This window comes from Microcaecilia unicolor, chromosome 1 (genome assembly GCF_901765095.1).
Source record: "Microcaecilia unicolor chromosome 1, aMicUni1.1, whole genome shotgun sequence".
NCBI lineage: Eukaryota > Metazoa > Chordata > Amphibia > Gymnophiona > Siphonopidae > Microcaecilia > Microcaecilia unicolor.
Window position 1 is genome coordinate 745,570,010 of NC_044031.1, and position 23,503 is coordinate 745,593,512.

General features: G+C 43.0%; 1 protein-coding gene across 1 annotated transcript in view; it reads right to left on the minus strand.

Moving 5' to 3' along the window:
* Window positions 1–23,503, minus strand: part of AKAP13 (A-kinase anchoring protein 13) — a 642,893-nt gene that overhangs the window by 540,624 nt on the left and 78,766 nt on the right. The window contains exon 2 of the mRNA XM_030189716.1: window positions 3,640–3,731. The gene's annotated coding sequence lies outside the window, so the exon portion shown is untranslated. The remainder of the gene's footprint in view (window positions 1–3,639; window positions 3,732–23,503) is intronic.

Here is a 23,503-nt window from a genome sequence, read left to right on the forward strand (position 1 = left end):
CTGGCTCACAAGCTTCTCCTTTCTGACATCCGTCAAACACCCACTCCTGTTGCATGTCAAACAGGACCACCAGATATTCCAGTCACTGAGAGGGTACCAGGCTGACTCATGTCTAAATCGACTACCCAGCCCAAGGACTGAAGAAGAGCGATGACTTTGTTCGCTGCCGTCACTCCATCCTGGTAGAATGACACCCTTATCAGTCCAGATATGGGAGTACTTGTATCCCTGTTGATGCAGAAATGTCACCACCACAACCAGGACCTTGGAAAACGGTTTGCAGTATTATGGTCAAGCCGAAGGGCACGGCCCTGAACTGAAAATGGCGGCCCAAGATCGCAAACTGCAGGAACTGCTGATGAGGAGGCCAGATAGGTACATGGAGAAATGACTCCTTGAGATCAAGTGCTGTAAGAAAATCCCCCACCCACCTGGAGGCGCCGTCTAAAAGTGAGGGACCCTGAGAAATCAATTCACCCCCTTGATACCCAAAACTGGATGCACCGAGTCCTCTTTCTTCAGCACCACGAAATGCTCCCATCCTTGCTTGACAGGTGGGAAGGGAATAATGGCCTGATGAGCCAACAATCAGTCGAGGGTGCCTTGAACCTGGGCTGCCTTGACTGCCCCCGACAAGGGGATCACAAGCAGGCAGGAGCGACTGGGTGGGAGAACTCAGTTTGCTCAGTTTTGCTGAGAGCTGAATTAGAATGGGTGAGTGGGGATGTGTGAGAATGGCTGAGTGTGACTGGGGTGTTTTGCTGAGGGGTGTGTGAGAAAGGGTGACTGACACTGAGTTTAATACGCCCTTAAATCAGGAAGTGTGGAGACTGGATCCCTACCTAGCACTAACTTTTCTTTTTCAATTAATTTGTTTAGGTTGATTTCTTGATTAGATGTTTCTTTCAATCTAGCAAATGCAAGTCGTTTGGCTTTCACCATTTTCCTATAAAAACACAGCCTTCTTTTCAATGGCATATTGAAATTCAGTTTCCTGCCCTTTTCAAGGAGCATTCCCCTGGTGGGGTAGTGAATTCATTCACAGACACACACTTCCCAGCCTGACCTCAATACCCAATACTTTCTCTCTACCCAGTTCCCAGAAGTCTCTGAACCCCCTTCTACTGAAATTGTTAGGGAAGAGGGTATTAGAGAATGACAGAGGGAAACTGCATAGCTGTTGCCCGTGTTTCTCCCCACAGTCTCTGAGCCTCACCCTGTGCCAAGCAGTTTGTGGCTTGGCAACAGCAAGAAAGAACTTTCTGACCTGCAGCCTATTCATTTGATGGATGGCGGTATTGGTCCCCCCTCCCGAGTGCCCCCGTGAATCGAATCGCTTCAAACTACACAATAACCTCGGCAACGGCAGGTAGAGTCTTCATGCCGAGTTTGGTGGCCGTAGCTCTTCGGAGGCCGGAGGAGTTTGGACACGGACAAACAAACACACGCGTCTGCTTTATATATACAGATACACTTTTACTTGTGGACTTTAAAGAGTGATTTTTTTTTGTTCTGAGTTTTTGCTATGGAAAAGTCAAAAAAGCAACTATTTGCACTATGCAGTGTAGAATGACTCAAACCAGTGTATCATCCTTCTCCTGACACTGCCAAGTGGCAACAAACATAAAAAGTATTCCAAAGCTTCCACAGGATCAGTCTGTCACTGCTATTCTTCTCTGGAAAATGCAAGTGATGCCACTGTGCCCTTTCTAGTTTTAGAAAGTCAGGGAGAGCAGACAGCAAAATTAATTGCAAAGAGCATTCATCCACAGAAACCACAGGAAACACAATTGCAAAGCAAAATTGGAACCCTGTTTGAATGAAGGCTGCTGTACATATTTCAACTGGTGCTACAGGAGACTACAGAGTACAGGAAATTTGATTTTTCTGGTCATTAGCTCTGTACTTTAAACACCCAGGCTCACAGATTTATAGGCAAAATATGCATCACAATATCCCATGCCCTGATCTATGTGAATTCAAATGTTAGCAGCATCTTACATCATGGATCATTACATTTTGGTATTTTATGGCTAACCATTTTGGATGAAATGCACAACACACAAAACATCTCATACTCATCACCCCATCTGTCAAATAAATCATATGCCCTGCACCTATAAAGTGCAGATGCAAATTTTACAAGTTTGCAAATGAAAACAACTTTATTCTAGTAAAACCTGCTCTAGTACAATGAAACAGCAACTGAAGGGTGAGACTCTCATAATGGAGTTAACTGCATTAATCGTTTGAAAAAGACATAGGAGATGACGGCAGAAAAAGACCTGCACGGTCCATCCAGTCTGCCCAACAAGACAACTCATGTGTGCTACTTTTTGTGTATACCCTACTTTGATTTCTACCTATGCTCTTCAGGGCACAGACCGTATAAGTCTGCCCAGCACTATCCCCGCCTCCCACCACCGGCTCTGGCACAGACCGTATAAGTCTGCCCAGCACTATCCCCGCCTCCCACCACCGGCTCTGGCACAGACCGTATAAGTCTGCCCAGCACTATCCCTGCCTCCCAACCTCCAGTCCCACCTCCGGCTCTGGCACAGACCGTATAAGTCTGCCCAGCACTATCCCCGCCTCCCAACCTCCAGCCCCGCCTCCCACTACCGGCTCTGCTATCCCATCTCGGTTAAGCTCCTGAGGATCCATTCCTTCTGAACAGGATTCCTTTATGTTTATCCCACGCATGTTTGAATTCCGTTACCGTTTTCATCTCCACCACATCCCGCGGGAGGGCATTCCAAGCATCCACCACTCTCTCCGTGAAGAAATGCTTCCTGACATTTTTCTTGAGTCTGCCCCCCTTCAATCTCATTTCATGTCCTCTCGTTCTACCGCCTTCGTATCTCCGGAAAAGGTTCGTTTCCGGATTAATACCTTTCAGATATTTGAACGTCTGTATCATATCACCCCTGTTTCTCCTTTCCTCCAGGGTATACATGTTCAGGTCAGCAAGTCTCTCCTCATACGTCTTGTTACGCAAATCCCATACCATTCTCGTAGCTTTTCCCATCATAAACACCACTTCCAAACCCATAAAAAGGAATTTTGCACTTCCTAATCGAGGCTCCACTGGAAAAAAAAAAACTCTAAATGTGTGATTAAGAACACACAGCAATGCGCTAAAATTGTACAATGCATTTTATATTTCATAACCTCTTGCTAAACACAATTGGAGACAAGTAAATCTACCGCTACTGAAATGGGGGATGGGGTAGGACTTAAGCACCAGCTACAATTCTTAGGAACCAAAAGGAATGTTCCCATTTCCTTCGCAATTTACTTTTATTCCTCCATTTTTGATTCATTTTCAACTCTTTTTGACCTTTGTTTTCTTTTATTTCTCCTTCCTCCAGATTTCTCCTCTTTTTTTTCTCCCTCACATCAGCCTTGGGGACAGGGGGACCAGTCCTCCTCCTGCTCTTAGGTCCGAGGCAGTGGCAAGCTCCATAGTTCAGGCATCTGGGCAACCCAGAGCTGGTACTTTTCCAGCTCTGCCACTACCGATTGGCAATACAATAAATGGTCCCTGCAGCAAACAAGCCTTATTATTGTGAGCAAATATTGTCTAAAATCATCAAATAACACAGCAATAAATATAAATATATTTTTTTTAAATCTTACCGTTAAGTGCAAGAGGCTTTTTCAAGGCTCTTATAACACCTCCTCTACCCTTGCAAACATGTGCTGTATGTCACATCAAATATCAGAGTGGTCTGCAACAAACAAATAATACATTATTAGCACTGCTTATTTACACAGCACAACTAGACACGCTCAGCACTGAGATACTTGAGATCCCTTGTACACGGGGTGGACATTCTGGTCAAGAGACAAAAGACAAGGCAAGTCAGAGGCTACAGGTCATGTATTTATTATCAAAAACATAGCTAAATTAACAAGGCTACGGAGATTTACATTTAGAAATGGACTCAAAACGGTGAGCGGGGTATGCAGGATATCGAAAAGCCCACAGATTATGATTTTTTTTAAATCAGTTTTTGACAGGAGACCAGGAGAAAATGGAGAAAAAGGATAAAATGAACAGGCTTAATTTCTACCTCTGTCATGTATCTTTGAAAGAGTAACTCCATAATAATATTCTGAATAGTCAACAGCTGAGCTATCGGTTTCAGGTTCTTCAGTACCTGAGCAAATTAACTCATTCTTATGAAAGTTAATGGGTTATCTTTACATACAGATTATGACTCTATTCTGGAAAAAGTATAATAATGGATAAGAATACTCAAGGATTAAAGCTGCATAATTATGCTTCAGAATTTATATAGTTGATTTTTTTTTGTTACATTTGTACCCTGCGCTTTCCCACTCATGGCAGGCTCAATGCGGCTTACCTGGGGCAATGGAGGGTTAAGTGACTTGCCCAGAGTCACAAGGAGCTGCCTGTGTCTGAAGTGGGAATCGAACTCAGTTCCTCAGGACCAAAGTCCACCACCCTAACCACTAGACTACGCCTCCACTAGCAACGTTCCATGTAGAAGTTGGCCCTTGCAGATCACCAATGTGGCCGCGCAGGCTTCTGCTTCTGTGCGTCTGACGTCCTGCACGTACGTGCAGGACGTCAGACTCACAGAAATAGAAGCCTGTGCAGCCTTCTACATGGAATGCTGCTAGTGGAATAGCAACATTCCATGTAGAATCTCCAATAGTAGCAACATTCCATGTAGAATCTCCAATAGTATCTATTTTATTTTTGTTACATTTGTACCCTGCGCTTTCCCACTCATGGCAGGCTCAATGCGGCTTACATGGGGCAATGGAGGGTTAAGTGACTTGCCCAGAGTCACAAGGAGCTGCCTGTGCCTGAAGTGGGAATCAAACTCAGTTCCTCAGTTCTCCAGGACCAAAGTCCACCACCCTAACCACTAGGCCACTCCTCCACTCCATGCAAGACCTCTTTCAGGCAGAAAGCACTTTCTAAATCTAGACCAGACCTTCACTTTTAACTTTATACTCTTATTCTGCATATTAATCCATATAAAGTGTTAATTCAGAGATTAACAAATGTAAAATCAAATTAGCAATTCATCATGGAGTAAGGACAACGGTGTGGTGTGGAAAGCCTCAGCAAACAACCATCTCGGAAGAAGCTCCTCCTCCCAGCATATCTGTGGTCAAATCTCTAGGGCAAAACTAACTCCAAGCAAGCCTTGAGACCTGCCCCCCCCCCCCCCCCCCCAATCATCCAGGAGATGTTAAGGCCTGGCCTCCTTCAGGCCCTTGAAGGTTTTGTCCAGATCCTATCCAAACTCCCTAACATCAATAGATCATTTTCTTAATCTATAAGACCCTTCACCACTATGCTCCCAAGCAGGCAGAACCTGGTCAGCCTTCTACCCATTTACAACTAATCAAGTCAAATGCACTTTTCACAAATATGCTAAATCACAATGCCTACTTGATAACTGCCCTAGTTACCTTCTCAAATCAGCCCCTAATTTACTCGTAAATTTGCACCAAACATAACTTTAATGCTATCTCAGGGCCTAGTCCCCCCTCAAATGGCAACATTATTTTGACTCCTCAAATTCAACTAAAACAAGGGAATAAGCTGGTAAAAAGACAAAGCTACAAATATGAAACCAGCTTAACTAATGAGTTTATCCCTCTTGATTGATAAAAAAAAGACCAATGATAATACCTTGCTCCAAAGAAAGTTGAGATGCTCCAAAAATAAAACAAAGGGGCAAATACTCAACATAGAATAATCTCAACAGGAAGCTTTGAGGTCTTGTTTTTTTAAAGTATACACATATTAGGAACATCTGTGATTGTAAAATAATCTGCTCATTAGGTAAACTGGTTTCATATTTGTAACATTATTTTGACTGCCATACCGAAGAATACCCAAACCAGACTAAGTATAGTCTCCAACTATAGACCAATGGCTTCAATCCCATTATTGGTGAAAGTAATGGAGGGGTTAGTTGCGCACCAACTAATGGACTATCTCCAACTTCATTCCATTTTACATAGCTCACAATCCAGTTTTAGACCTTTTCACAGTACTGAAACTGTTCTCACCACCCTCCTAGCTAAATTCAGATGAGAACTTAGCTTTGGTAATATTAATACTCCAATTTGATACATCCAGTACCTTTGACACTGTTGATCATAACATCCTTCTAAACATCCTTGACCATTACGGAATCTGTGGAGCTGTGTTAAAATGGTTCTCAGGCTTCCTAAGGTCTAGATCATACCAAGTGAAAATCAAGTACAATTTCATCAGCATGGTCCCGTTTATGGAGTGCCCCAGGGCTCTCCATTGTCCCCCATCCTATTTAACATCATATTGATTCCATTAGGCAATTTACTGGAGAGAACTTTCACACTTAAACACCCTTCTCCTCTGTCCCGTCCTATTCTAACCAACACATTTAGGAATCTACAGGCTATTAACCCTTCTACCCTATCCTCCAGTATCTCAAATCTTTTCTCTTCTGCTATATCAACAAAGTCCGTCAATGAGGCTGTCTCTTCCTATAATACTATTCTGTCATCTGCTCTGGACACTCTCGCTCCTCCCGTGTCTCGTCCTGTAAAATGTACCAAACCCCAGCCTTGGTTGACCCCTACTATCCGCTACCTACGCTCTTGTGCCCATTCTGCTGAATGCCTCTGGCTTAAATCTCGTGCCCATGCTGACTTCATCCACTTCAAATTCTTGCTGACCTCCTTTCAAATCTGCTCTCCAACTTGCCAAACAGGATTATTATATCCAATTGACTAACTCTATTGGTTCAAACCCTCGATGTCTCTTTGCCACCCTAAACTCTCTCCTCAAAGTGCCTTCTCCTCCAACTCCCCCTTCACTTTCTCTCCAGACTTTGGCTGTCTTTCTTCATGTTCAATTGTGAAGCGCTGCGTACGACTGGTAGCACTGTAGAAATGATTTGTAGTAGTTGTAGTAGAGAAATTGGTCTCCCAACATTCATTTATGCAGACGATGTTACCATCTATATTCCATTAACTAAACAAATAAATGAAATTACTTATATCATCAGATTAGGTATCTAATGGAATCTTGGGCATCCAACTTCAAACTAAAACTCAACACCAATAAAACTAAATTCTTAATAGTTACTAATCCTCATCACACTATAAATCATAAATCATTTACCACTGAGAACATCACACATCCCTTTGACTCAACTAAGAAAATTTTAGGAGTCACAATTGACCAACTACTCACTCTAGATAACCAAATTTTCAAAGTGGTCTCAAGTGTCTTCAATTCATTCTGAAAATTAAGAAGACTAAGACCATTCTTCACAAAATCAGTCTTCTGTACCCTAGTTCAACCCCTAGTCCTAACAAAATTTGATTACTGCAACTCTATTTACGCAGGACTTAAAAGGTATCTCCTCAAAAAATTACAAACTGCTCTAAACACTGCCGCACACTCATATTCAGACTACCATGCTTCACCAAAGCAACTCCCTTCAGTACAATTTGTAGTGGCTGCCGATAAAAGATAGAATATCATTCAAGGTATATACATTCTTTCACAAACTTTTGTATGGTTCAGCCCCAATATGTGTGAACAACCTCATCGAATTACCCTCACGTAATGCCTCTAAATTATCTAGAGAATATCTTATCCTACATTTCCTGAATTGTAAGAAAGTAACCTATTAAATAATCCATACTGCTCACTTTTCATATCAAGGCACTAAAATTTGGAACTCCTTACCTAAAAACCATCAAATGCATCAATGATTGTTATTCTGAAGTCTAGCTTTTAAAGAAATAAGCACTCTTCTCAAATAAACTCATGGCATTAATTTTTACCTCATTCCACCTCCCACTATTCCTGCTATCCCAGCTAATCCTAGCCCTTAACCTTTCCCTCCATAATTCAGTTATCTAGCTTAAATCGCTAAGGGGATTTCCCCTGTGGGGAAAAGGGCCCTGCGCTAGTGGTGGGAGCCGTTTTTCCCACATGCCAGGGCCATTTTTACCGCAGCGGGTAAAAAACCCCAGACACACATGGCCATGCGGTAAGAGAACTCTGCCATGCAGCAGGAAGACCTTATCGCTACCCACTGAGGTGGCGATAAGGGCTCCGGCGGTAGCCAGGCAGTGCACGGCAATGCCCGATTACCACCGGGTTACTGCTGCGCAAGCCATTTCCGGGAGTTTTCTTTTTCCCCCCAAAATGGTGCATGCTCAGGGAGGGATTACCGCCGGCAGCCGAGTTGGGCCAGTGGTAGTCCCAGAAGAGCGAGTGGTAAGCCTGCGTTGGGCCCTAAGTATTTAATTACATCTGCTCCTAACTCAAGTTTTACTGGTCTAACATTATCTGATGTATTTTACTTTATGTTAATATATTTTGAACATGTTCATGCTTTTCTAATTGTTATGTAAGCCACACTGAACCTGAGTTCTACGCAGGCTAACACAGGATATAAATGTCATAAATAAATAAAATTATATGGAATGTAGGATTTTCTTAAAATCACAATTCACATTAAATAGTAACATAGTAACATAGTAGATGACAGCAGAAAAAGACCTGCTCAGTCCATCCAGTCTGCCCAAGATAAATTCATATGTGCTACTTTTTTATTTGTACTGTCCTCTTCAGTGCACTGACCGTATAAGTCTGGCCAGCCCTATCCCCGCCTCCCAACCACCAACCCCACCTCCCACCACCAGCTCTGGCACAGACTGTGTAAGTCTGCCCAGCACTATCCCCACCACCCAACCACCAGCTCTGGCACAGACTGTGTAAGTCTGCCCAGCACTATCCCCACCGCCCAACCACCAGCCCCGGAACAGACCATATAAGTCTGCCCAGCACTAGCCCCGCCTCCCAACCACCAGCTCTGCCACCCATTCTAGGCTAAGCTCCTGAGGATCCCTTCCTTCTGCACAGGATTCCTCTATGTTTATCCCACACGTTTGAATTCCGTTACCGTTTTCATCTCCACCACCTCGCACGGGAGGGTATTCCAAGCATCCACCACCCTCTCTGTGAAAAAATACTTCCTGACATCTTTCCTGAGTCTGCCCCCCTTCAATCTCATTTCATGTCCTCTCGTTCTACCGCCTTCCCATCTCCGGAAAAGATTCGTTTGCGGATTAATACCTTTCAAATATTTGAACGTCTGTATCATATCACCCCTGTTCCTCCTTTTCTCCAGGGTACACATGTTCCGGTCCTCATACGTCTTGTAACGCAAATCCCATACCATCCTCGTAGCTTTTCTTTGCACCGCTTCAATTCTTTTTACATCCTTAGCAAGATACGGCCTCCAAAACTGAACACAATACTCCAGGTGGGGCCTCACCAACGACTTGTACAGGGGCATCAACACCTCTTTTCTTGAAATGAAATGCAAAGCTCATTTAAATCTCATATATTTCAAGAGGTGTTCTCTTTCTGACTGTGAGCTACTCAAAGAGCTTGGTAGTTCTAAAAATACTTATCTACCCCCTCATCCGTTCTGCACAAACACTCACCCCCAACCCCCCCCCCCACACACACACACACTAATGACTGCAACCCCAGCACTTACAAAAGGTCTCCCTAGTAGGGGGGAGAGGCCTCACAGGCACAATCCTTAGGCACTCTATTTCATTTTTTTTTACAATTTTTACATTTTATGCAATATCAGAATTCTCAATACCAGAATAAAGAAATAACCCAATAATACATATAGATAACAGGTCACTATCAATTACTAAATTTCAATCTTCGACCACTAGTATGGAAAATTAGATCTAAAATAATAAATAAAGAAAAAGGGAAAAATGAAAAGATAACATATAGAAGATTCATCTCTCCTACACCTATACTATTACCTCAAGTCATCCCCTAACAGTGAACATATGAGATTATACTACAACATTAACATCCTCTCTGGAATTCAGAAAATCTACAAGTTGTTTAGGTTCAAAAAACTGGAATTATTTACCATCAAATACTATATAACATATACAAGGAAATCGCAACACAAAGTTAGCTCCCAAAGCCTGAACCCTAGTCCTATGTGCCAGGATTGCCTTGCGTCTCACCTGTGTCACTCTCGATAAGTCAGGAAATACCCTAATTTCTGAACCCATAAACATCGTTTCCAAATGTCGAAAGGAAAGCTTAAGTGCAGTATTGTGATTAGACTCTAGAGCAAAAGTCACAACCAACGTAGTCCTTTAGGTAATTACTTCCAGAGACGATTCAAAAAATGAGGTTAAATTCAAATCACCTTCCCTCATAGGCTGAATAACCAGGCCCTAGGAAACTCACAGAGCCCGGAATATACTGAGCCCTGGTAATAGGTAGCAAAGAATCTGGAGGCAATTGTAATATTTCTACCATATACTTCTTAAACATCTCAACCTCAGGCAAAAGGGGAGACCTATGGAAGTTCAACAGTCTCAAACTAAGTCTTCTAGTCTGATTCTCCAAATACTCCATACACCACAGGGCAAAATTCTTCTCCTTAACAGAGACTGTTTCCAAACTTTCCAGAGTCTATGTCCTAAATTTTAAAGAATCTAATTCCAGGGTCAATTGGCTAGATGCCCGTGCCTGAAACAACACAGCATCTGAAACAGTTATTTTATCTTTAGTATTTTGCCTAGTAATATTCAACAGAGAGGATTCCATATTGCTTATAATATCCCACAATGACTCCAATGTCACTATGGCAGGTTTCACTATTACCCGACTTTCATCGGAAACAGCCTAGCTCATAACTCGAGTCAAATTACTCACAGTTCCTTCTCCAAGGATTCTGCTGCAGAAAGTTGTTCCTCCTTCAAGGCAGGAGCCACATCTGCTGCAGTTTTGCCCCCTTAGAATGACGACCTCTCCATTCTGAAGAGCCCCAGCCATTCGCTCGCCCACTGCATAGCTGCTTCCAGGTTGCAGAGGAGTCGCCAAAACTGCTGCCCGAAGCTTCCGCCACAGGCAAGGGTGAAACCTATTCATTCCTGCCCTGTGCGGTTGCTCCATTTACAAAGGCTGCCAAGGCTGCCACATGAGGTCCTGGCAGTCATTTTGTGACTGGAACCAGCATAGTGTAGGGCCCAGTGGCGCCCGAAAACACTCCGTGGCTTGTCTCATTGAGGGTATTGAAGAGGGGGGCAGGGAGTACCTCTCCTCTTATGCACTTCAGCTCTCAAGGAGCCCGAAGGAACTCACAACACACCAAGGAAGAGAGCACCAGCAGGTACGTCTCTCATCAAAGCACCATCTTGGATTTTACAGGCATCCTTGGGCACACTTGCCCCAGTGATTGAACATGAGGTTCTCAATGACAGACATATCTAGTGGCCTTCTGAATCGGGGAGTCACTGGGGCAATAGCATACATTATTTGCACCTAAACTCCACTCACTACTTACCACATAGACCCCAGTAGGTGCTGGGGAGGGGGTAGTGGTATGTGCCTGCTTCCTGTAAAAATAGACTTGGTTTCTACTATTATTGTGTTGCTGCCCACAAAACTGTGATATTCCCAACTGCATCAATTAAAGAAAAAAAATAGGGCTACCATGGGATTCACTAAACTGCAGTAGTAAAGTACTACATGTTATTTACTACAGGTTAGTAAGCAGACCCCTTAGTTTTTGCTCTCCATGGAATAGTAACATAGTAGATGACGGCAGAAAAAGACCTGCACGGTCCATCCAGTCTGCCCAACAAGATAAACTCATATGTACTACTTTATGTGTATACCTGACCTTGATTTGTATCTGTCATTTTCAGGGCACAGACCATAGAAGTCTGCCCAGCACTAGCCCCACCTCCCAACCACTAGCCCCGCCTCCCCCACCGGTTCTGCCACCCAATCTCAGTTAAGCTTCTGAGGATCCCTTCCTTCTGAACAGGATTCCTTTATGTTTATCCAACACATTTTTGAATTCCGTTAGCGTTTTCATCTCCACCACCTCCCATGGGAGGGCATTCCAAGTATCCACCACTCTCTCCGTGAAAAACTACTTCCTGACATTATTCTTGAGTCTGCCCCCCTTCAATCTCATTTCATGTCTTCTAGTTCTACCGCCTTCCCATCTACGAAAAAGGTTCGTTTGCAGATTAATACCTTTCAAATATTTGAACGTCTGTATCATATCACCCCTGTTTCTCCTTTCCTCCATGGTATACGTGTTCTGGTCCGCAAGTCTCTCCTCATACATCTTGTAACGCAAATCCCATACCATTCTTGTAGCTTTTCTTTGCACCGCTTCAATTCTTTTTACATCCTTAGCAAGATACGGCCTCCAAAACTGAACACAATACTCCAGGTGGGGCCTCACCAATGACTTACACAGGGGCATCAACACCTCCTTTCTTCTGCTGGTCACACCTCTCTCTATACAGCCTAGCAACCTTCTAGCTACGGTCACCGCCTTGTCACACTGTTTTGTTGCCTTCAGATCCTCAGATACTATCACCCCAAGATCCCTCTCCCCGTCCGTACATATCAGACTCTCACCGCCTAACACATACATCTCCCATGGATTTCTACTCCCTAAGTGCATCACTTTGCATTTCTTCGCATTGAATTTTAATTGCCAAACCTTAGACCATTCTTCTAGCTTCTGCAGATCCTTTTTCATGTTTTCCACTCCCTCCCGGGTGTCCACTCTGTTACAAATCTTAGTATCATCTGCAAAAAGGCAAACTTTATCTTCTAACCCTTCGGCAATGTCACTCACAAATATATTGAACAGAATCAGCCCCAGCACCGATCCTTGAGGCACTCCACTACTCACCTTTCCCTCATCCGAGCGAATTCCATTAACCACCACCCTCTGGCGTCTATCCGTCAACCAGTTCCTAATCTAGTTCACCACGTTGGGACCTATCTTTAGCCTGTCAAGTTTATTCAAGAGACAAAGAAATAAATGGGGTTCACACTCTCCACAGGAACGAAAACCAAACAGTAAAGGGGTGGAAAGGACCCAAAATCAAATGGTCAACCACACAAGGATAAGATGCTCCAGAAGAACCCTTTATTCAGACCCAACACGGTCCGTGTTTCGGCTAGAACAGCCTTCTTCAGGGGTCCGCACCCAAATTTTACAGCACGAAGATTGTGACTCTTGCAAAAGCATCATTCAGACGGTTGGTCAGAGGCGACAAGCAAACCCCATGATCTGTAAACTCTCAGCAAGATCCACCTGTTGCTAGCTGTCCTCTTTCTTAAGAACAAGGTATTTTCGTAAGAAAGAGGACAGCTAGCAACAGGTGGAACTTGCTGAGAGTTTACAGATCATGGGGTTTGCTTGTCGCCTCTGACCAACCGTCTGAATGATGCTTTTGCAAGAGTCATGATTTTCGTGCTGTAAAATCGGGGTGCGGACCCCTGAAGGCTGTTCTAGCCGAAACACGGACCGTGTTGGGTCTGAATAAAGGGTTCTTCTGGAGCATCTTATGCTTGTGTGGTTGACTGATCATTTGATTTTGGGTACTTTCCACCCCTTTACTGTTTGGTTTAAGTTTATTCAAAAGCCTTCTGTGGGGAACCGTGTCAAAAGCATTGCTGAAATCTACGTAGATTACGTCTATAGCACGTCCATGATTCAATTCTCCGGTCACCCAAAGATTTCAATGAGACTCGTTTGGCACGAATTAATTTTTCCACAATTATGTTAATTAAGTTTTGGATGTTACTGAATTCTATTTTTCTGTCTCACTGTATTTCCAGTATAAGTTATCACATGGACAAAATATAAGAAAACCAATGGACTGAATTAGGGGCTTATAGCCCATTTAGTTATGTTTAAACAAATGATAGATCTGCATAAAAGAAAATATCTATTTTTATTATTTTTACTTATGAAAAAAACCACTTGTCTCTGAAACATGCTCAAAACAGAAATGAGGTGAAAATGTGATTCCATGTGCCCCAATGAAAGTAGAGTTTAATTTTACTTCCAATCTTTATAACATCAGGCTTCCCAAGGCAGATTACAGTAACAGTTAAGATGAACCTATCAGTAAACAGGATATCCACACAGAAATCTGGCCATATATTACTGTAATGTATAGAACAGTGTAGAAAAGTGAGCACAAAATAGTCTTTATTAGTGCTGCTTCCACCAGCTACAATAATTTTTGAAGCTGTTTTAGTGAATTTCAGTTTTATTTCATGATATTTATATCTACATATGGGACACTCAAACTAAAAAGCTGTCAAATAAGTAAAAAAAAAAAAAAAATGAAAGAAAAAAGGTTCCAGGGGAGATCCGGGAAATTATAGACCGGTGAATCTGACGTCGGTGCCGGGGAAAATGGTAGAGGCTATTATTAAAAACAAAATTACAGAGCACATCCAAGGACATGGATTACTGAGACCAAGTCAGCACGGCCTTTGTGTGGGGAAATCTTGTCTGACCAATTTACTTCAGTTCTTTGAAGGAGTAAACAAACATGTGGACAAAGGGGAGCCGGTTGATATTGTGTATCTGGATTTTCAAAAGGCCTTTGACAAGGTACCTCATGAAAAGCTACAGAGGAAATTGGAGGGTCATGAGATAGGAGGAAAAGTCCTATTGTGGATTAAAAACTGGTTGAAGGATAGGAAACAGAGAGTGGGGTTAAATGGGCAGTATTCACAATGGAGAAGGGTAGTTAGTGGGGTTCCTCAGGGGTCTGTGCTAGGTCCGCTGCTTTTTAATATATTTATAAATGATTTAGAGATGGGAGTAGCTAGCGAGGTAATTAAATTTGCTGATAACACAAAGTTATTCAAAGTCGTTAACTCGCGAAAGGATTGTGAAAAATTACAGAAGGACCTTACGAGACTGGGAGACTGGGCGGCTAGATGGCAGATGACGTTTAATGTGAGCAAGTGCAAGGTGATGCATGTGGGAAAAAAGAACCCGAATTATAGCTACGTCATGCAAGGTTCCACATTAGGAGTTACGGACCAAGAAAGGGATCTGGGTGTCGTCATCGTCGATAATACACTGAAACCTTCTGCTCAGTGTGCTGCTGCGGCTCGGAAAGCGAATAGAATGTTGGGTATTATTAGGAAAGGTTTGGAAAACAGGTGTGAGAATGTTATAATGCCATTATATCACTCCATGGTGCAACCGCACCTTGAGTATTGTGTTCAATTCTGGTCGCCGCATCTCAAGAAAGATGTGGTGGAACTGGAAAAGGTGCAGCGAAAGGCGACTAAAATGATAGCGGGGATGGGACGACTTCCCTATGAAGAAAGACTAAGGAGGCTAGGCTTTTCAGCTTGGAGAAGAGACGGCTGAGGGAAGACATGATAGAGGTATATAAAATAATGAGTGGTGTGGAACAGGTGGATGTGAAGCGTCTGTTCACGCTTTCCAAAAATACTAGGACTAGGGGGCATGCGATGAAACTACAGTGTAGTAAATTTAAAACAAATCAAAGAAAATGTTTCTTCATCCAACGCGTAATTAAACTCTGGAATTCGTTGCCGGAGAACGTAGTTGAGGCGGTTAGCTTTGCAGAGTTTAAAAAGGGGTTGGACGGTTTCCTAAAGGACAAGTCCATAAACCGCTACTAAATGGACTTGGGAAAAATCCACAATTCCAGGAATAACATGTATAGAATGTTTGTACGTTTGGGAAGCTTGCCAGGTGCCCTTGGCCTGGATTGGCCGCTGTTGTGGATAGGATGCTGGGCTCGATGGACCCTTGGTCTTTTCCCAGTGTGGCATTACTTATGTACTTATGTAAAGGATTCACCTTCTGATGATCTAACTTAGTTAACCCTTACGTAAAAGGTGCATTATTCATTTGGGGGTTCTTTTACAAAGGCATGCTGATTTGCACACGATAAATGCTAGACACCCATAGGAATATATGGGCATCTCTAGCATTTAGTGCATGCATATTTAACCCATGTGCTAAAAATGCTAGCGCGCCTCTATGAAAGGACTCCTTGATTTCCCAAGCTCAAAGCATGGTACAAAGCTAACACAAATACAAATTTTACTCCTTTTCCGTACCTCTCTTAGCCAGCACTTCTTTCATGCTATCAAATCCTTGCCCAGCACCTCTCACACTTTCCCCTTAGAGCATAAGGTAAGGCTTGCAGAGTCTGATGAAGGTTCACCAAGCCCTGCAGCATTTCCCTGATGCTAGCCAAATGGGATCACATATACGTAGCAGATCCCAGAAAGTTGTTCAAATTTCTCATAGCTCATTTTATAAAAAATGTGAATGCTTTCTCCAGATAAACCTAGCTAATTCTTTTTATAGATTTTTCCACCAGAAACTTACCCAAGCCTCTTTTGAGCCTCACCATCAAGATCTCATTCTATGATTTGTTTTCAATCTGCTGGTTGTTAGTTTCATGGAGTGTCTTCTTGCTTTATTGTTGTTTGAAAGGTTAAAGAACTGTTCGCTATTCAGCTTTCCATCCCACTCACAACTTTATAAACTTCTGTCACATCCCTTCTCAGTCACCTTTCCTCCAAACCTAAGCGCTCTAACCTGTTTAGCCTTTCTTCACAAGAGGTGTTCAATGACATTTATGATTTTTGTCACCGAATTATCCTATCTCAAAAAGGATGCAGTAGAGCTAACTGAACTGCACATGATGCTCTCTAGGTGCAACTGCACCACAAATCTATATACACAGGCATAAAAATATTCTCAGTTTTTTTCCTTCTCAATTTTCTTCTTGAATAATACCTAACATTCTATTTGCTGCAACATAGTGAGCTGAAAATGTTAATGCACTGTCCACAATGACTCCAAGATCTTTTTTCCTTGGATGGTGACTCCTGTCACAGATCCCAGCTTTTCAGGCCCGTAGTTAGGATTATTTTTCCCTGTGGTGTATCACTTAGCATTTGTCTACATTAGATTTCATGTGTCATTTACTTGCGCAGTTTCCTAGTCTCACAAATCTCATCTGCAATTCCTCCTAACTCTGCTTTATGAATAGCTTTGAATAATTCTGTTATCTGTACATTTTTTTTTATAATTCAATCTTTATTGAAAGTTTTTTTTTACACCTGATAACACATCAAAGTGAAACTTTGCTATAAGTGGAAAAAAACAAAGATGAAAAACAAACAACAACATCATTCTCTCATTAAAACCTCAAGAAACCCCTTGATTACATGCAATTCAAATTAGTATAGTAATAATAATAGGACTCTCCAAAAGAAGAGAAAAAAGGAAAAAGAAAAAACACATCATCATATGCAGATGTAATACATGTTAACTCAATGACAAACCCCATGTGGTAGAGTTTGAGGCAAGACATGTGAGCATCCTTACCCACACCCTTATCACCTCTTGCCTAGACTACTGCAATTTGCTTCTCACTGGTCTCCCGCTCAGCCATCTATCTCCTCTTCAATCTGTCCAAAACTCTGCTGCGCGTCTTATATTCCGCCAGAGTCGCTATACTCACGTTAGCCCTCTCCTCAAGTCGCTTCACTGGCTCCCTATCCGCTTCCGCATACGGTTCAAACTTCTCCTTTTGACCTACAAGTGCATCCACTCCGCAGCTCATCAGTACCTTTCCGCTCTCATCTCTCCCTACACTCCTCCCCGTGAACTCCGTTCGCTGGGTAAATGTCTCCTGTCGTCCCCCCTTCTCCCCCACTGCTAACTCCCGGCTCCGTTCCTTCTATCTCGCTGCTCCCTATGCCTGGAATAGACTCCCTGAGCCAGTACGTCAGGCTCAGTCTCTGGCTGTCTTCAAGTCTAGGCTTAAAGCCCACCTCTTTGCTACTGCTTTCGACTCCTAACCATGACTCTCTTACTCAACACCCTCACTTATCACCCCTACCACTGCAATTTCCCCACCCCTAGCTGTCTGTTCGTCTGTCCAATTTAGATTGTAAGCTCTGTTGAGAAGGGACTGTCTTTTCATGTTGATTTGTACAGCGCTGCGTAAGTCTAGTAGTGCTATAGAAATGTTTAATAGTAGTAGTAGTAGTATGAGCCAAGTATAGGACAGTCAAGCCATTGTGACATCACTGATGAGGTTGGCTCTTAGGCATTGGTGGACTCTGAGGCATTATGACATCACAATGTCAGCTCTGGATAAATCACCGCAGCTCCTCAGTACCTTTCCGCTCTCATCTCTCCCTACACTCCTCCCCGTGAACTCCGTTCGCTGGGTAAATGTCTCCTGTCGTCCCCCCTTCTCCCCCACTGCTAACTCCCGGCTCCGTTCCTTCTATCTCGCTGCTCCCTATGCCTGGAATAGACTCCCTGAGCCAGTACGTCAGGCTCAGTCTCTGGCTGTCTTCAAGTCTAGGCTTAAAGCCCACCTCTTTGCTACTGCTTTTGACTCCTAACCATGACTCTCTTACTCAACACCCTCACTTATCACCCCTACCACTGCAATTTCCCCACCCCTAGCTGTCTGTTCGTCTGTCCAATTTAGATTGTAAGCTCTGTTGAGCAGGGACTGTCTTTTCATGTTAATTTGTACAGCGCTGCGTAAGTCTAGTAGTGCTATAGAAATGTTTAATAGTAGTAGCAGTGGCGCCCATCGTCTCTCCCACTGTTTCAGATTATTCTTTAGTATCGCTCGAAACCTCTCCCCCTCTATAATGTATTGTAAATTTCCAATCCAATCAAGTATCGTGGGGGGTGGGGGGGGCGTACATTTTTTTCCAGTGCATTGCTATAACCAGCCTTTCTGCCAAAAGTAAGAATGGGAAAAGATGTGTTCTGTCCAACACCCGGGCATTGTCCGTGTCTCGTATCTGCAGCATGACTAGCTCATACCTGCAGGCATAGGTGACAGGGGACACACGACTGCCAACTGTCCAAACTGCAACCCATATGTGCTGAATCTTTCCACAATCCCACCACATATGCTTGAACGTGCCCAATGCTCCGCACTGCCTCCAGCACATGGAGGAGGGTCCAGGACTAAATCTCTGCAATTTGAGTGGAGTGATATAGGCTCTATGTAGCAGCTTATATCGTGAACCCTGATGCGAAACTGCAGTAGCCGTCTTCCTGAGTGCCATCGCAACCCTTTCCCATTGTTCGTCCAAGAAAGAACAGCCCACCTCAGCCTCCCATTGTTACTAGGAGTCTGGGGGAGCAGCTCAACCAATGTGTAACGTTTGATAAAATCAGGAGATAATAGCCCTTGAGCCCCATGACTTCCACAATGTAAATTCTATAGGGTGCAGCTTCCACGTGAAAACAGCCCGGTTCATGTTTAAGAAATGAAGGAGCTGGTTAAGGGCAAAAGGATGCGGAGGCATCGAGCACAAGTCCAGAATTTGAGCCCTGGTGAGCAGAGACCCATCTCGTATGAAATGAATCACTTGGGTGAGCCCATTAGCCTGAAGCCAGTCAAATCAAGTGCCACAGCTCTGGTTCGGAGAAAACACAGGAGAAATTTGTCAAGCCCTGCCACAACTTACTGGAAAATTCTAACTTCCCCATGCTGCCAGTACCTTTTAAAATACCTTACACCAGGGCTACTCAATCCCAGTCCTTTTGGTCCACAGGCAGGCCAGGTGTCCAGAATATCCAGAATGCATATAAGAGATTTGCATGCACTGCCTCCTTGGTATTCAAATCCCTCATGGATATTCTGAAAACATGGCCTGCCTGTGGACCTCAAGGACTAGAATTGAGTAGCCCTTCCTTACACCAAACATGCACTCACAAGCGACTCCAGGCTTCCCTTAAGACCTCATTTAAAAGTTGCTTTATCGCCTATTTAAAGGTTAGTGCCAGCAGCCTGGTTGTAATAGCACTTCTCTCTTTCTAATTCCCTTTCCGAGCACCTCAGCTGTCTCTCCATCTCCAAGTCAGACAGGAAAGCTTTCTCCTATACTGTTACAGCTCCCTGTGTACCTTGAATGTAGGCTTCGGGGGAGGCAACAGCAGGGGAAACAAGTGCTTCCTGCCTGCACTCCCCTGTGGTCCTGCAGCACAGAGCTCAGTGCTAAGGGCAGACAATGCGGGAGGTTCTCAGGCATTACAGCACCAAAAGAGCAGGCACCTATGACTGAACGGAGTTGCTTTAATTTCCCAACAAACATTCTTGTGACTCAGTCCTGCTCTAATTACAAACTACTGTTTGCAACATATTTTTTTAAATCAAACCCTGCATTAAGTCCGGGCTTCCTCTTTTAAATGGCTGCCCACGTAAACCACTTCACGCAAAGTGTGGCAATCACACCTGACTTGATGAGCTGAACTGTTTCCTTTATTGGCATGGGCCAGTGCCAATTTCAAGAACATACAGGTTTCTTAACAATCCTGGAATTATGTAACAGCAAACCATTCTTGTTCTGTTCATAAAAGCAAAAATGCAGGTATACAGAAATCGTAATGGCATTCATCTGCATATAAAGTGGAAGCAGCGCTCAGCCAAAAAGGGTCCTAAACAGCTCGTACTCAAGTTTAGTAACTTTAAGAAATAAACTCAATGCTCTTTAAGTACCTTGCTTATGTATATTTATATTGATCAGGAATAACTGAATTTAATACCGCCGTTATTAGATAAATTTTTAATCAGCAATCAGAAGTAATGCTTGGCATTTTCTTAACTATATTGTTGACTAAGAGAGGCAACAATGGATCAAGAAGTGAATCCTCCTCCACTTTTAGAAATATTTCTTGTACAGCTGATTATTTAGCAGAATTATTTCTGCAATGACAACACCTGGCACTAGAAAAAAAAATCACATCATAATGTGAGATAAGAATAATGCAAAAAAAAAAAAAAAAAAATCGCACATATCCTGACAGCATCTATGCCTTGTAGAAAGAGCAAAGATACTTAAGTGTAGCACGTATTTGAGGCTAGCAGGCCCTTCATTTTCACACGTGGGTGATGTCGTCCACGTCACTCAGTGTAGAGCATTAAAAAGTTAATATTGCTTTAAGAGCACAAGCATCAGGGCTTTTTTTGAGGGGGTACTGGGGGTACTGAGTACCGGCACCTTTTCCATTGTCTGCTAAAATTGACCCATGTTCCCCAAGTTTTAATGAAAGAGCTCAGGCCCTATATACCAATTCTGCCTTGTCATAGATTCTGTGACTGGTTGCAGGGGGCCTGGCTATTGTGGGGCTATTGTAGTGATCACCCCACCCCCTGAAGGGTGGCCTGGCATTTGAGTACCGGCTTTTTTGCTAGAAAATATGCACTGACAAGCAGTGTCCTCACTGCGCATGCGCGAGTGCCCTTCCCACCAGCCGTGAGAGCACAGGACCAACAGTACAATATTATAGCATGGAATCAGCTCAAGGGGAGGTAGAAGGGTATGTGAGAATGAATACCTGCTGTCCTCAGAGAATACCTGCTACAAGCTCTCCCAGGATAAGCAGGCCATAGTCAAACATGTGGTAATCCCTAGCTATCAGGCTCACCGAAAACAACTACCATTGGTCAACTGCATCTTGCAAGCACTAAGGTCAAAATATTAATTAACATGAAACTATATACACTGTGTGAGAGTACGGCCCGTTTTGTTCTGTTTCAGGCTAACAGGGTGGAGTTGGATTCTAGACCTCAAATTTTGCAGCACAGTGAGCTTGATGTCAGTGCCAGGCAAAATGGTAGAGACTATTACAAAGAACAAAATTACACAGCATGGATTAATGAGACAAAGCCAACAAGGATTTAGCCAAGGGAAATCTTAACTCACCAATCTACTACATTTCTTTGAAAAACAAAGATCTGAATAACTTCCTAAAAGAAAAGTCCATAAGCCGTTATTAAAATGGACATGGGAAAATTCACTGCTTATTTCTAGGATAAGCACGATAAAACGTATTGTACTGTTTTAGGATCTTGCCAGGTACTTGTAACCTGGATTGGCTACTGTTGGAAAACAGGATGCTGGGCTTGATGGACCTTCGGTCTGTCCCAGTATGGCAACACTTATGTATATTCTTATGAATAAGCATGTAGATAAAGGTGAACCAGTCGATATTGTGTATCTGGATTTTCAAAAAGCATTTAATAAAGTACCTCATGAAAGACTCCTGAGGAAATTAGAAAGTCGTGGGGTAGGAGGCAGTGTCCTATTGTGGATTAATACAACTGGTTAAAAGATAGAAAACAGAGAGTAGGGTTAAATGGTCAGTGCATCTCATTACAATAGGGTTTCTACACGATTTGCTCATCTGCATTCCGTTTTCATTAGCTGCTAGTCGGTTGGTCGTTGGAAAGAAGTTTTTAGAGCATGCCAGGGTTTACTACTTGCTCGTTAAGGGCTTGTTAAGGGCTCGTTAAGTTTAGTGCATCTGGCCCTCAATGTCTGAACAACCTTTCAGAGAGATGAATCTGAGAATTGCATTTAGCAGAAATTCTAACTTCAAAGTTGTCGAGTCCATCAGATATTGAAAAAACAGAAAGATTAGGTAGAAGTTTAAAGGGTCCACCTGGGAAGCTTTCTAAATGTCAAAGGTATACAGTTTGTGTGAACATGCTAGAATTAAGCAACAGGTGGTTCATTGATCCAGTTTCAAAGAAGAAATATTATTTAAAACACAACACTAATTGTATACCAAGATTATGTGGTATACATTATTATTTTCCCATGTCCTAAATTATATGTAGGACAAACCACATGTACTTTGAACATAAGGTTGAGTGCGCACAAAAGCTGCTTCAATTGATAGTTCATTGAAGCTGCAATAGTGGAAAATGGCAAATGAGACATTCTTTATCCACTTTATAGTGTTGTGTGATAGGATAAGCAGTTAATATAGAGATAATTCGAGTGTTCTATTATGACGAGAAGCACATTGAATCACACTATTAAAGACCGAAGAACCGGTAGGTTTAAATGTGAGAGTAGAGTGGAAAACTGTGCTTTAAATTAGTTTTAAAGTTAGAAGAATGGTCGAGGGTCTAGCAGTTAAAATTTAATCTCAATCCTAATAGGGGATATATATATATATAATAGGAGGTACCTAAAACATTAACAACAAACAGTACTCCTGTTCTATATAAAATTACAAAATCTTTATTAGTGAAAGCAAACCAGTGCATTAAAAGAATTACCAAATAGTATCCCTGCAACTCACTCACACTGCCATCCACACCAGACTTATACCCTGATCACATATGTAAATCCCACAAAGAACACTGAACATAAAACCCTAAATTGCAGTTTCTTTAGTCTCTGTGTATCATCAGAGCACAATCTCAATAAAGATCAGTCAGTGAGCCCTAAAAAAAACACAAGGGCACACAAAACCCAGTTCTTAATAATTGTAGCAGATATTGAACACTAGGAATAAATGCCCGTTTCTGAGGGCAATGAAACGGGCGCTAGCAAGGGGCCCCCTCCCTCCAAGCTACTTGCCTTGTTCGGTGTTGGCGTCGCTGTGTGTGGGTAGGGTTTTGGTTTTTTTTTTGTTTGCTGCGCCTCCGTGGCCGTGCCTGTGGCATTTCGGTTTCGGGCCTCGAGTGTTATAGCTCCGCCCTCGACGTCATGACGTTTTGACGCGAGGGCGGTGCAGACACTCCAGGGCACACCGGATATCTCGGGTGCCTCAACTTCCATGGAGGCTTCAGA